Genomic DNA, 12,570 nt, shown 5'->3' on the forward strand with positions numbered 1-12,570 from the left:
TCTTGGAACATATGGGTTCCATACGCAATAAAACGGATAAACCTCTAGCGCGACATATTAATTCTGTGCACCAAGATAAACAAACAACTGTAAAGTTTATTGGTATGGACCAATTCTCAATGGACTGTAGACATGGGGACTGGGACACAGTTCTGTTACAAAAAGAGGCAAGATGAAGATATACATTACAGACACTATCACCCAAAGGTTTGAACGAGGGATTTGTGTTTACCCCGTTCATTTAAGATCACATCAACTGACTCAGTGCACATATGAGTATAATTGAATATACTGTCAGCAGCATTGGAGTGTCTCCCCCTTTATAAATAGGGGTATATATTCCATCTCTTGTATATATACCTACTGCTACTTACCTCTATGCTGCACAGAAATGTGTTACCCAGCTATCACATTTTGTTACACCGTGACTCCATACTGTATATTTTTAACTGTCGGTCAATTACATAGTACACAGTGTCACACAGCTAAGCTACATCAAGTGTATAATACACCTACCTACATTATACCACAGGGCTAATTTCACCTGCTGTTTTTATTAGTTGGATTTAATATCCCTTATAACAGGTTAGATATGAATTCCTCAACATCTGAACTCTGTATGCATCATTTACAGAAGATGAGTATGCTATAACCTGATTAAATGTACTTTACAAGTTTCATCCATGTTGATAGAGATTTTTCATTATATTTCATCTCAGGGGTTAATACTGTATCTTTACCCCATTACAATGTTCACAATTCGCTGACTATCAGGAGTATTAAACACTGATTGCAGAGATCAAGTGCTGCGGTGCAGTTTATTTTAATTTATGCACTGCTGCAGTTAAGATTGTGACTACATCAACTGCATTTATTTAAGGAGAGTCTAGGTTTATCAGTTAGTGCTGTATTAGTGACTTTTCAATAGCACTGCATGGACACACCTCCAGGAAGAAACTTCCAGCCAATAGAAACACTGCAATGCATATATAAGTTTTACTAGGATCTATGGGACTTCCCCCTCACACTTATAGCCTTGAGAAAGCGTTTCCAATTGCGAAACACGCGTGTCGGCATCTGTCATGTGCACGTGCGCCGTCAGTACTCACGTGGTAGCATTATTGAGTTGCAGAGCAAACAGCTACCAGACGGCTAACGTGTACTCCCTTCAATGTTGGGCAGGAGTCTTTGTGGTGACTCGGTGACGCATGGTGAGGCGAGGGCTGCTTGATTTTCCTTGTTATTTTGTTGCATTAGTGTAACCAGCACTCCTAACGGTGGTAGCACATTCATTAATATGTGCATAGGCATACCAACAGCCACACCGTTTCAAGGGGTATATTAGCCACGGTGTTTGCATTTATGAGTGGTATTAGCTCTATGTATTCATGGACTTCATTAGCTAGTACACAGGTGATTTATATGTGAATTTATATGGTACATATGTGACTGATTTACCTTCACTGGATCTGTATTCCATAAGCTCATTGAGCAGTTTACTAACAGTATGTTCAGTGCTGCTTTGTGGCAGTTTTATAAAAGTGTCTCTTTCTCACTCAGTATCCACTAAGGAACCTTTTCCTGCACATTAGACAGGTTTCTTTCCACCATACACAGCTTTATAGTGGCATTAGCACTCCTGACAGTGGAAGCACATTCATTAATATGTGCACAGGTATACCAATAACCACACTGCCTATAGGAGTCTTTGAGCTTCTGCACATTGTGTTCTGTGTTTAACAGCCTACTCCTTTACTATTTTGGAGCTAATTAGCTGCTGTTAGGTGACTACATGTATCCACCATGAATCCTTTCTCTGCATACTAGATAGGTTTCTTTCCACCATACACAGCCTTATAGTGGCATTAGCACTCCTGACAGTGGAAGCACATCCATGAATATGTGCACAGGTATACTGACAACCACACTGCCTATAGGAGTCTATGAGCCTCTGCACATTGTGTTCTGTGTTTAACAGCCCACTCCTTTACTATTCAGGAGTCAACCAGTTGCTGTTAGGTGGCTACATGTTGGATTGTAGAGAGAGTCTACACTTTCCATTTATGGATTTATGATTTGCAAAGTGAGCACACACTGGTTTGAAATACTGATCTTTTTGTCTGTACCTAGCATATTATGATCCATTTCACATTTCACCTTCACCATCCGGGACCTGTCTGACACCTGAGACAGGTATTGAACAGCCCCTCACTGATACCAGCATACACCTAATTAACCACTAATAGGGATTACTGTATACCGGCTCCCTGGAACAGTTTGATCCAATTAACCTCAAATTGTCGCCTTACTTAGTTACCCGGAATATCATATATATTCATCATAGGGTATCATATATGTGTGTCATTTGTTGAATTTTAACACCCATTATTTTAATTAGTATAGCATTAAAAATTATTTTTAACATTCACATTATACATCAGGGGGTATTGAGTGCTTATAGTGGGTTCTTGCCTCTTTATTACTTACCAGTCAACGTACAAACAATCAAAAGCTACCTCAACTGCTGTAGAGACTGACAGTACAAACCAAAATGGCGGCTCCCTCTTCCCTGGGAGACGTCGTGGACCGAGTGCAGAGAATTCTGCAATTGCAAAAGTTGCAGACATTTAGCCGGGATTGGCGCCAAAGAGAGAACCCCACCCTGTTGGGGGTAGTGGCGCGAAAGCTGCAGCTGCGCCCTCGTGGACTATGACTAACTCAGCCCCAGTGCTGGGTCATTCGATCAACCTATGGGACCTCCCCCTAATCTCAATCAGGGGGAGTGGCTTCCAATTATGCCCAGTGGGAACAGATCCAGCTGAGCGAGGAGCTGGTGAACCGGCCGCACCCTTACAGAAAATAGTTCCTGTAATTAGTGCTGCCTGTGGAGAAGAAGACAAAGACTCTGGAAGAAATTGGCCGGGGATGGCGCCCAATAAGGAGTGGTGCTCAGGGGGTGGTGGTGTGAAACTCGAGGCCGCGCCCCTCAGGATTGTGAAAAGTTCAGCACGTATACCAGGACATTCAATAAATTTGTTGGACCCTCCCCTAATCTCCACTAGTGGGAGTGGTTTTCAGCTTTGCCAGATGCGGGTGGAGCTAACTGAGGGAGGGGTTGGCAAAACAGCTCCTGCCCTTCAGTCACGAGGAACCAGTAATCAGAGCAGACCACTATTGAGAGTGCCTCCTGTGGTGACCATGGCCTGCAAACCTGAAGAAGAATCCATGGTATCCACCCAGCCCTGTTCGGCACCAGGAGGCTTCCTGGTAATTCGAGTGGCGGGCACTGAGACAGTGGCGTGTCTATGCCTACAGTGCCGACTACCAGGGGGCGCAGTGGGTACAGCTGCGCGCTGCCTGCAATGTGGCCTCCAATATATGTGGCCAATGCCAACCTTTGTGCCAGTCCAGACCGTGGAGGCAGCGGGAGGCGTGGCCATGTTATCGGCGGAACTCCCAGGTGCGCTCTGGAGGGAGTCTGCGGATCCCGGAGCATGGGGATCGGGGCCGGTTGTTAAAACCGAGCCGGAGGAAAAGGACCATATTAGCAGCAGTGCTGGGCAAGAGAACCAATGGCGGTCACCAAGCGGAATGCCTCTCCCCAAATCGGGGTTGTATTCCTCCGATGAGGAACCAGTGGTGTCTTCCGCCATAACAGCACGACAGCCGACGAACCCCTGTGGAGGTAACGGCAGAAAAATACCACTCACCTGTGTCGTCCGAGAGCGGAGCCGAGTATCACCCGTGCAGTGGAAATCCGAGAGGCGGAGTCCCACGGTCATGGGAGCCAGCGGGTTAGATGGCGGGGGTAGATCCACTCCGACTCCACGGAGCGGTAGGCATAGTCCTTGCGTCTACCAGGCTCCGAGGATGGCGACGGCGGAGGAAGGGCGGTGCCAGGCCAAAGCGGTGCCGCAGAGGACAACTGAGCTACCGGATGTCGTGGTGGAGGAAGAGGTCTCGCTTGGGGACCCAACCCAAGATGGCAGCGCATCCAGTACGGTCAAGGACGTCACTTCCGGTGGCCGCGGCGGAGCGGGTGGAAAGATGACCGCGCCCTGCCGATTGAGCAGTGTTTCCCGATCACCTGGGTCGAAGAAGAGCTGGCAGGCCCTGCGGAAGCCTGGGAGCAGCGAGACCAGAACAGTGGAGAGCCCCTGCGGTGGCACCGGACCAGGTAGCAGTGGAGAGCGGGGCGAAACCCCGTGGATACCGACAGTCCGTCCCTATGCCCAACCCCAGGCCCTAGTTAAAACCCCGACCCCTGTCACCTTTTCCCATGGGTCATCTTCGAGCCAAGGGATGTCTGGGGGGTCCCGAGTCACCTCCGAGGAATGGACTGGGGAGAGCCTGGATTGTTTTACATCTGATGATGGGTCTGCGGGTGGGAGGTACTATCGGCACGTGTCCGTGTCAAGCGACTGCCCAAGTGTGGTCAGTGTCACCCTAGCCAGTAGGCCCAAGAGGGTAGGGCCTCAGTCTCGGTCTACCGGGACATCCGGGGTGTCTTCCTGGGGGATACCAGAAGAGGGAGAGTCAGTGGAGTCGGCTCAGGAGGAGATTAGGGAGACCCAGTGGTGAGCCCCCTTATTTGAGGGATACGAGGCCTGGCTCGATCGCACCAGGTTCCCTTTGGAGAAAGATGGGGTGGTGGATCACTGGTGGGCGAAGGGGGAGTTCACTGAGGAGGGTCGGATAAAGGCGTTACAGGACCGTTGGTATGAAATTAGTCATGGGCTGATAAAACCCTTGGGTCCCAGCAAATTGGAGGATCCAGTGGATCAAGATGAACCCCTATCATGGGTGTTGCCAGGGAAAGCGGGTAACGATAGGTTGATACGGTCTAGCCGGGCGGAAAGGGCCATCATAACCAAATATAAGACTTCGCATGGATTAGAGTATCCCTATGTCCCCGAACCCCTCATGCAGGAGATAGAGGATCAGAGGGATGGGTGGCTACGAGAAAACATAGAGCTATACATGGTGAACAGAGGGGGCAAGATTACTGGGCGTAAAGCGCAGGAGAGGATCTCCCAGCTGATGCGGGTGTGGAGCATAGGTCGTAGCATCTATATGCATAAGACTGTATATAGACCCGAGAATGGTTTACCACGGGAGTACAGCATAACTGTCACTGATATGGGTGGTCGGGAAGTAAAGAAGCCTGACCCTCGTCCCTATTATTAGGGAGACAGGATAGTGATGTTGTGCTAGCTAGTGCCACCTGCTGGTCAGTGCGCACCATGATAGTACTATGGAAACTGATGTTCTAACTAATTATGTTTGTATTTTACAGTGCTTCCTGGACAAAGGTACAACAAATTTAGGTCCCAGACGGGTCGTTGGGATTCATCAGGGGCAGAATGTAGCCAGCTGTAAAATGGTCTGCAGTTTTCTCTCCTGCTGGCAGTAAACCTGGTAAGTTACAGGGATGCCAGCAGTAATCATGGAGGTTTGCCCTCACACCCTGGTGAGGTGCCCTATGTATGGATGGGAGTGGCTATATACTCTGAGTCCACCGTTAGTGACATCAGAGATGTGCCTGCCTCTTGAGGTATATAAGGCACAGAACTGCTCAAAGTTAGTGTGGAAGGAAGGAATAAGTCTGGGTTGAGACTTAGCAGTAAAGGGTCCACTAGTGCCGTAACTAGTGGCCCGTTTCTACGTCAAGTAGCATCAAGCTGACAAGGCCATACTGTGTCCAGGGATCTGGCACAGGGGTGATCTCCCTGAGGGGAGAGGGGATCCCACTCCATTGGGTGGGTGTCCCTTTCTAAAGGATAACACAGCAAGATGTGTGGCTAAGCTAATCACTGCAAGGGGCCGCTGGCCACAAGGAACAATAAAGACAACCTTGATTAAAGACATCCTCATGTGTGAGTCTGAACTTACTCTACAGAGGATGGCACCAAGAAGGAGTTCCTTGTCAGAAGCATCTCCTTGCAGATGCAGAGATCCTGATGAGGTGGAGGCACTCCACTGGATATAGGTAGGACTCATGCACACTGCCTCAGTTGCCTGTCTGGGTTGGCAATCCCCACACAACATCATGCGGGAGACTAAGGAGTCCTGTTGCCAACAGGTGCACCACCAGACACGACCATGTAATGGGGACTGTTAGACCACAGGGGCCAATGTAAGATTGGGTGGGTCAGGCTAGGCCAGAAAATCTGTTACATTTATTTACACATTCTATGTGCATATCTTGACCTTTAGTTTAAACATCATGAATAGATACAGCCTACGTCAGTTGCCACTGCTACATAACCATTGTGATATATACTGTGGAAACATTTCCATATAGATTGTGCCAACATCACCATTGAATTTTGTGTAAAGCCTGTGACATCATAAGCTATTATTCAATAGAATATGTCAATAACATTTTAAACCTGTGTTGATATGGAACCTGGCGAAATGTAAGAGGTAACAAAGGGTTCCCTGAAAAGTATTTGATGGCTATTTGACTCTGCAAGATCCAATAATTCATATTTTGTTTAAAGCATTAAAAAAAGATTATGAAATGTTATATTGTAATACTTAAAATTATATATATATATGTAACACCCCTACCCCCCCTCCCCCCCACACTCCCAGGCAGCAGGAGATAGGCTGTACATGTGTGAACAGGGTCCTGCCCTGCTCCCGATGGGATTAGAGTGTTAGCTCCTCGGTCAGCTACCTGTGATCTCAGCAGGTTCACGCCTTGGCTGTAATGGAGGATATTTGGTGGTTGTAAGTACAGGATAAAGAATAGGGCGCCAGGATCTTTTATTAACAGGCACAACAGCTCCAGGATTGCACAGGATCAATGATCACTCTTTAATACACAGTGGACTCTCACAGCATATCATAGGACACAGCATATCATTAGGTAGGCTTTTCCTAATTTACCTTGTAGGGCAATTTCCCTTCTTGACCCATCCCATTCAGATAAGGACTTCCATGCAGGCTTTAGCCTCTATTCCACCTCAAGCCCACACCTAACAAGGAGTTGGGTCTACCAACCTCCTCTGCCAGAGAGGCCTCCTTTTGGCTTCCCAGTCCCTAGCACCCTGCATATACCAGAATACTCCTTCTTCCTGAACTTCACTTGGAAAGGTCTTGCTTCTTCTTACTGGCCCTTGACTGTTCATCCTAGGAGCTTGAGACTCCCAGACAGACTACACTTTCCCTGCTCACTCACCCCTAGGTCAGGAATGAACATGCACTTCCCTAGGTGAGGGGTCAACTAACTGCCTTTTTAGCAGCTTCCCACTTAGGCCCCGCTCACAGTGCCTGCTTCACGACGTGAGCGCGCTTACGTGCATGTGTCCCGCCTCCAAGTCGCGTCATTCAGTCTGCAGGAGATGAGCACACATTGCCCAGCAGACAGACGCGCGCAAACCGGACGCACGCACTCCATGTCGTGAGGTAGGCACCATGAGCTCGGCCTTAGACATACAGCAGGAGGAGCCAAACTATTCCTCCCCCTCTTCTAGCAGCTCCACAAGCCCAGACTCGTGCCTGTAAGTTGCTACACTCAGCAACTGAAGGGATGTGATCTCACCAGCTAATTATTAACCCTAGCACTGCCTGCTCTTACCGGGACTTATGTGCCAGGCTGTGAGGGAAAATAGTGAGGATGCTACATATAGTATAGAAAGCTATTAGTTTATTTAAAAATATAAGATCTATTACAGCAATAGTCTTTTACATACACAGAATATATGTAGTTTTAAAAAGGTTTTGTGGTTCTTATTTTTTTCCAACATATGTACTATCTATGCACTGTGACAGAAACCAGGGGTTGGTAATAAACTCCATATACAGGGCTCCCAGGATACTGAACAGTTTCTGTCCTGTCTAAGCTGAACAGGGCAGCCTTGTGGTACAGGCACTCCATTCCACAGTTTGTCTGCTGCCTGTTTTCTGTCACCTGTCATGCTGATTAGAGTTCAGGTATATAAGACCTGTTTCCTGTTTCCTCTGGGCCCCGCCCAAGAGCCTGGAAGGCTGCTGAACTGCAGAGGGGTGAGAAAGCCTCTTTCCCAAATCGCTTCATTCATTCTGTTAGTTTGTCTAAAGACTGCAAAGGTACTTATTTTGTTGGTGGAAGTGGACAAGCCACTTCCAACTCTGAGTCAGGGACATCTAAGTTTAAGTTATCGCTCAGACGAGCAGCTTTTTGTTTGGCTTTGTTTTCTGTTTAAACTGTGGCAGTCTCAGTGCCTGGGACTGAATAAACCAGGCATAGCCTGTTTAAAGGAACAGTACGTGACGTCTCATCATTTAACCTACCCTAAAAGACCGTGTTCTAACAGTCCCGGACAGACGGCGGAGCCCCGGAGTAAGCCGTTTGTCACATATGGTGGAGAATGCGGGCAGAACACTGAAAGGTCTGGGGGTTAAAGAACTTTAAAAAAAAAAAAAAGAAGGTTTTTTTTTCTCTCTCTCCAAACAAGATGGAAGACGTGGTGAGTGCGCTGGTACGCAATGTCGCTGTCCAGAAAGACGCGAATGAAGCCCAGCAACAGGCGAGTGAAACCCAGCGACAGCTGTTAATAGCCCAGCAAGAGACTAATGCAAACCGCCTGCTGAGAGAGGAGCAAAAGCGGTTCGCTCAGGGCTTACAGCAGGAACTCGAGATCCTGAGGGGGACTATCAGTAACCTTCCACTGGCAGAGGCAGCCCCAGTTCCGAAAATGACCAGGGCAAGCCACTACCTTCAGAAGATGGGACCCTCGGATGATGTGGAAGCCTATCTTCTCACGTTTGAACGCACGGCACAGAGAGAGGGATGGCCAGAAGCTGAGTGGGCTGGTCTAATCGCACCCTTCCTAAGCGGCGAACCCCAGAAGGCTTACTTTGATCTAGAGCCAGCCGAAGCTAACGTCTATGCAAAATTGAAGTTCGAGATCCTCGCCCGCCTCGGCGTAACCACGGCTGTTCGTGCCCAAAGGTTTCACGCATGGTCCTTCACGATGGATAAAGCCACCCGAAGCCAGATGTATGACCTCATCCACCTCGCCCGGAAGTGGCTACAACCCGAGATCAACTCAGCAAGCCACATCGTGGAACGGTTGGTCATGGACCAGTTCTTGAGGAAACTTCCCTCTGCCTTACGCCGTTGGGTCAGTCGGAGTGACCCCCACAATGCGGATGAGCTTGTGGCCCTTGTAGAAAGGTACAGTGCAGCAGAAGAGCACCCGCAACCCACAGTCGTGGAGCAACCCCACTATCCGAGGTTCCAGGACTCTTCCAGAGACGGTAAAAGGGTACCGGGGTTAAGGGGCGCTGAAGAGCGGCGACCACCTTCACGCCGCTCCAGCAACAGTGGTTCGTTCACTAAGGGCAATAGCCAACATGGGGAGCCGGGAAAAGGCTCTAAGTGGGACACAGACTATGTACCTAAATGTGTAAATTGTCATGAGAGGGGCCACACAGCAAAAATCTGCCCACTAAATGATGAGCCCATGCAATGCAACAGCGTGGAACCTTATTCGCTGTTGTCCCAATGTATGGGCCCTAGCCCAGAGGACCCCTTGAATAACCATCTGTGGGCATTTGTAAAGGTTAATGGTAAGAGGGTTCGGGCACTTCTTGACTCTGGGAGTATGGTCACACTAGTGTCCGAATACCTATTGCCCATTAAGAAGAAACAGGTAAACAGTTCACAAAGAGTGGCAATTTGTTGTATACATGGGGATAATCATGAATATTCCACTGTTGATGTTTTTTTTGAAACAGAATTTGGTTCTTTAGATTTCAAGGTGGGTGTTGTACCCAAACTGGCACATGATGTGTTAATAGGGACCGACTTTCCCCATTTTCTAAAAATGTGGTCCCCAGCTCAGAATAGCGCCCAGAGTTCAATAGCAGACCATAACGAAGTGTTAGAAGAAACAAATCCTTTCCCTTTTTCAGAAATGGAGGTTGACGAGGGCCCAAATAAGAAGGGGGAAAAGGAGGAGTGCTGTGAAATTCCCTTCCCCATCACTACTTTGGTAGGGAATACCCCAAATCAAGATGTTGATCAGGCACTTACCACCCCAGTACAGGATAAGACCCTCGCTGACCTAGAGGTCAGTCCTGGGAGTTTTAAGAAGGCCCAGTGGGAGGACCCCACATTAGCGGTAGCAAGGGGAAATATACGGGACCAGAATAGTACTCATGGCCAACCAGATAGGTCACTTGCTTACCCCTACTTCGAGGTAGAGAACGACCTAGTATATCGGGTTGATAAAAGAAAATCAGTTACAACTAAACAATTGTTGGTACCACGGACATTCCGTAACGTAGTATTACACCTCGCACATAGTCATCCATTGGGGGGACACCTAGGGGTGGAAAAGACAAAAGAAAAGGTTCTCCGAAGCTTTTATTGGCCTGGGGTTCTGGCAGAAATTACAAACTATTGTTCCTCATGCCCAGAATGTCAGATCACCGCCCCGTTCAAAGCATACCGCAGCCCATTGGTACCCCTTCCCATAATAGAGGTACCATTTGACCGGATTGCTATGGATCTAGTAGGACCCCTAATAAAGTCTGCTAGGGGACATCAGCATATATTGGTAATATTAGATTATGCTACCCGATATCCGGAGGCAGTTCCCCTACGTAGCACCTCTGCTAAAAACATAGCAAAAGAGTTAGTACTTCTGTTTTCCCGGGTCGGAATTCCTAAAGAGATCTTATCTGACCAGGGAACACCATTTATGTCCCAAGTAACAAAAGAGCTATGTAAACGCCTAAAAATCAAGCATCTCAGAACCTCAGTCTATCATCCACAAACAGATGGTTTAGTGGAAAGGTTCAATAAAACCTTAAAGAGCATGTTACGCCGGGCGGTCGATAAGGATGGGAAAAACTGGGACTGTTTGTTACCATACCTGTTATTTGCCATTAGGGAAGTTCCCCAGTCATCCACAGGCTTCTCCCCGTTTGAACTATTGTATGGCCGACATCCAAGGGGCTTACTGGATATAGCCAAAGAAACTTGGGAACACGAGGTTACCCCTTACAGAAGTGTAATAGAGCATGTTGCCCAAATGCAGGACCGCATTGCTGCAGTCCTACCCATAGTGAGGGAACACATGGAGAAAGCTCAAGAAGCACAAAGGAATACGTATAATAAGGGTGCTAGGGTCAGAATTTTTTTTCCAGGTGATAGGGTACTAGTTCTGGTTCCCACCGTGGAGAGTAAATTCCTTGCTAAATGGCATGGGCCATATGAGGTCTTGGAAAGAGTGGGAGAAGTAAATTATAGGGTAAGGCAGCCAGGTAGGAGGAAACCTGAGCAAATTTACCATATAAACCTACTCAAGCCCTGGAAAGATAGAGAGGTCTTGTTAACCCTAGTACCCCCAGGTCCGTCAGAGAATCAAGAAACTGACCCAGAGGTTAGCATAGCTGAAACACTGTCCGTGCATCAGAAACGAGAGGTCCAGAGTTTAGTGAGAAGGAACAAAGAAATCTTCTCTACACAGCCAGGTAAAACTAACGTAATTAAACATGACATAGTCTCTGAACCGGGGGTCCGAGTTAACCTTAAACCGTACCGAATCCCAGAGGCCAAGAGAGAGGCTATAAGTTTAGAGGTTAAAAAAATGCTAAAACTAGGCGTAATTGAGGAATCCCAAAGTGGGTGGAACAGCCCTATAGTTTTAGTCCCAAAGCCAGACGGTACAACAAGGTTTTGTAATGACTACCGGAAACTAAACGCAGTGTCAAAATTTGATACTTATCCTATGCCCAGGGTGGATGAACTTGTAGAGAGACTGGGCAAAGCCCGATATCTCACAACCCTAGACCTAACAAAAGGGTACTGGCAGGTTCCCCTCACAGAAAGGGCAAAAGAAAAAACAGCCTTCTCAACCCCAGACGGCCTCTTTCAATATAAGGTGCTGCCTTTTGGCTTACATGGAGCTCCCGCCACATTCCAAAGAATGATGGATAAAATTTTAAAACCACATGTTCGGTACGCTGCCGCCTACCTGGATGATGTGGTAATCCATAGTGAAGATTGGCAGTCCCACCTTCCAAAGGTCCAAGCTGTGCTCGACGCAGTTCGGTCTGCTGGACTAACTGCTAACCCCGCTAAATGCACTATTGGTCTGGAGGAGGCCAAGTATCTGGGGTATTCTATTGGTAGAGGGTTACTCAAACCACAAACACTCAAAGTAGAGGCGATACAAAATTGGCCAAGGCCAGTCACAAAAAAACAAGTAAGGACCTTTTTGGGGTTAATTGGCTACTATAGGAGGTTTATTCCCAATTTTGCAACTAAGGCAACCCCACTAACCGACCTCACAAAAGCAAGAGGACCGCTAATGGTAAAGTGGTCCCCCGAAGCCGAACAGGCCTTTAGAAGCCTGAAAGAAGCTCTCTGTGCCCAACCAGTGTTGGTCACACCTGACTTCTCCAAAGAGTTCGTAGTCCAAACCGACGCATCTGAGGTAGGGCTGGGGGCGGTACTCTCCCAGGAGTCTCAAGGGGAGGAGCACCCCATCCTTTATTTAAGTAGGAAACTAAATCCCCAGGAGAAAAATTACTCCATAGTCGAGAAAGAGTGTCTCGCAATAAAGTGGG

Source organism: Ascaphus truei, chromosome 3 (assembly GCF_040206685.1).
Source record: "Ascaphus truei isolate aAscTru1 chromosome 3, aAscTru1.hap1, whole genome shotgun sequence".
In the NCBI taxonomy this organism is placed as follows: Eukaryota; Metazoa; Chordata; class Amphibia; order Anura; family Ascaphidae; genus Ascaphus; species Ascaphus truei.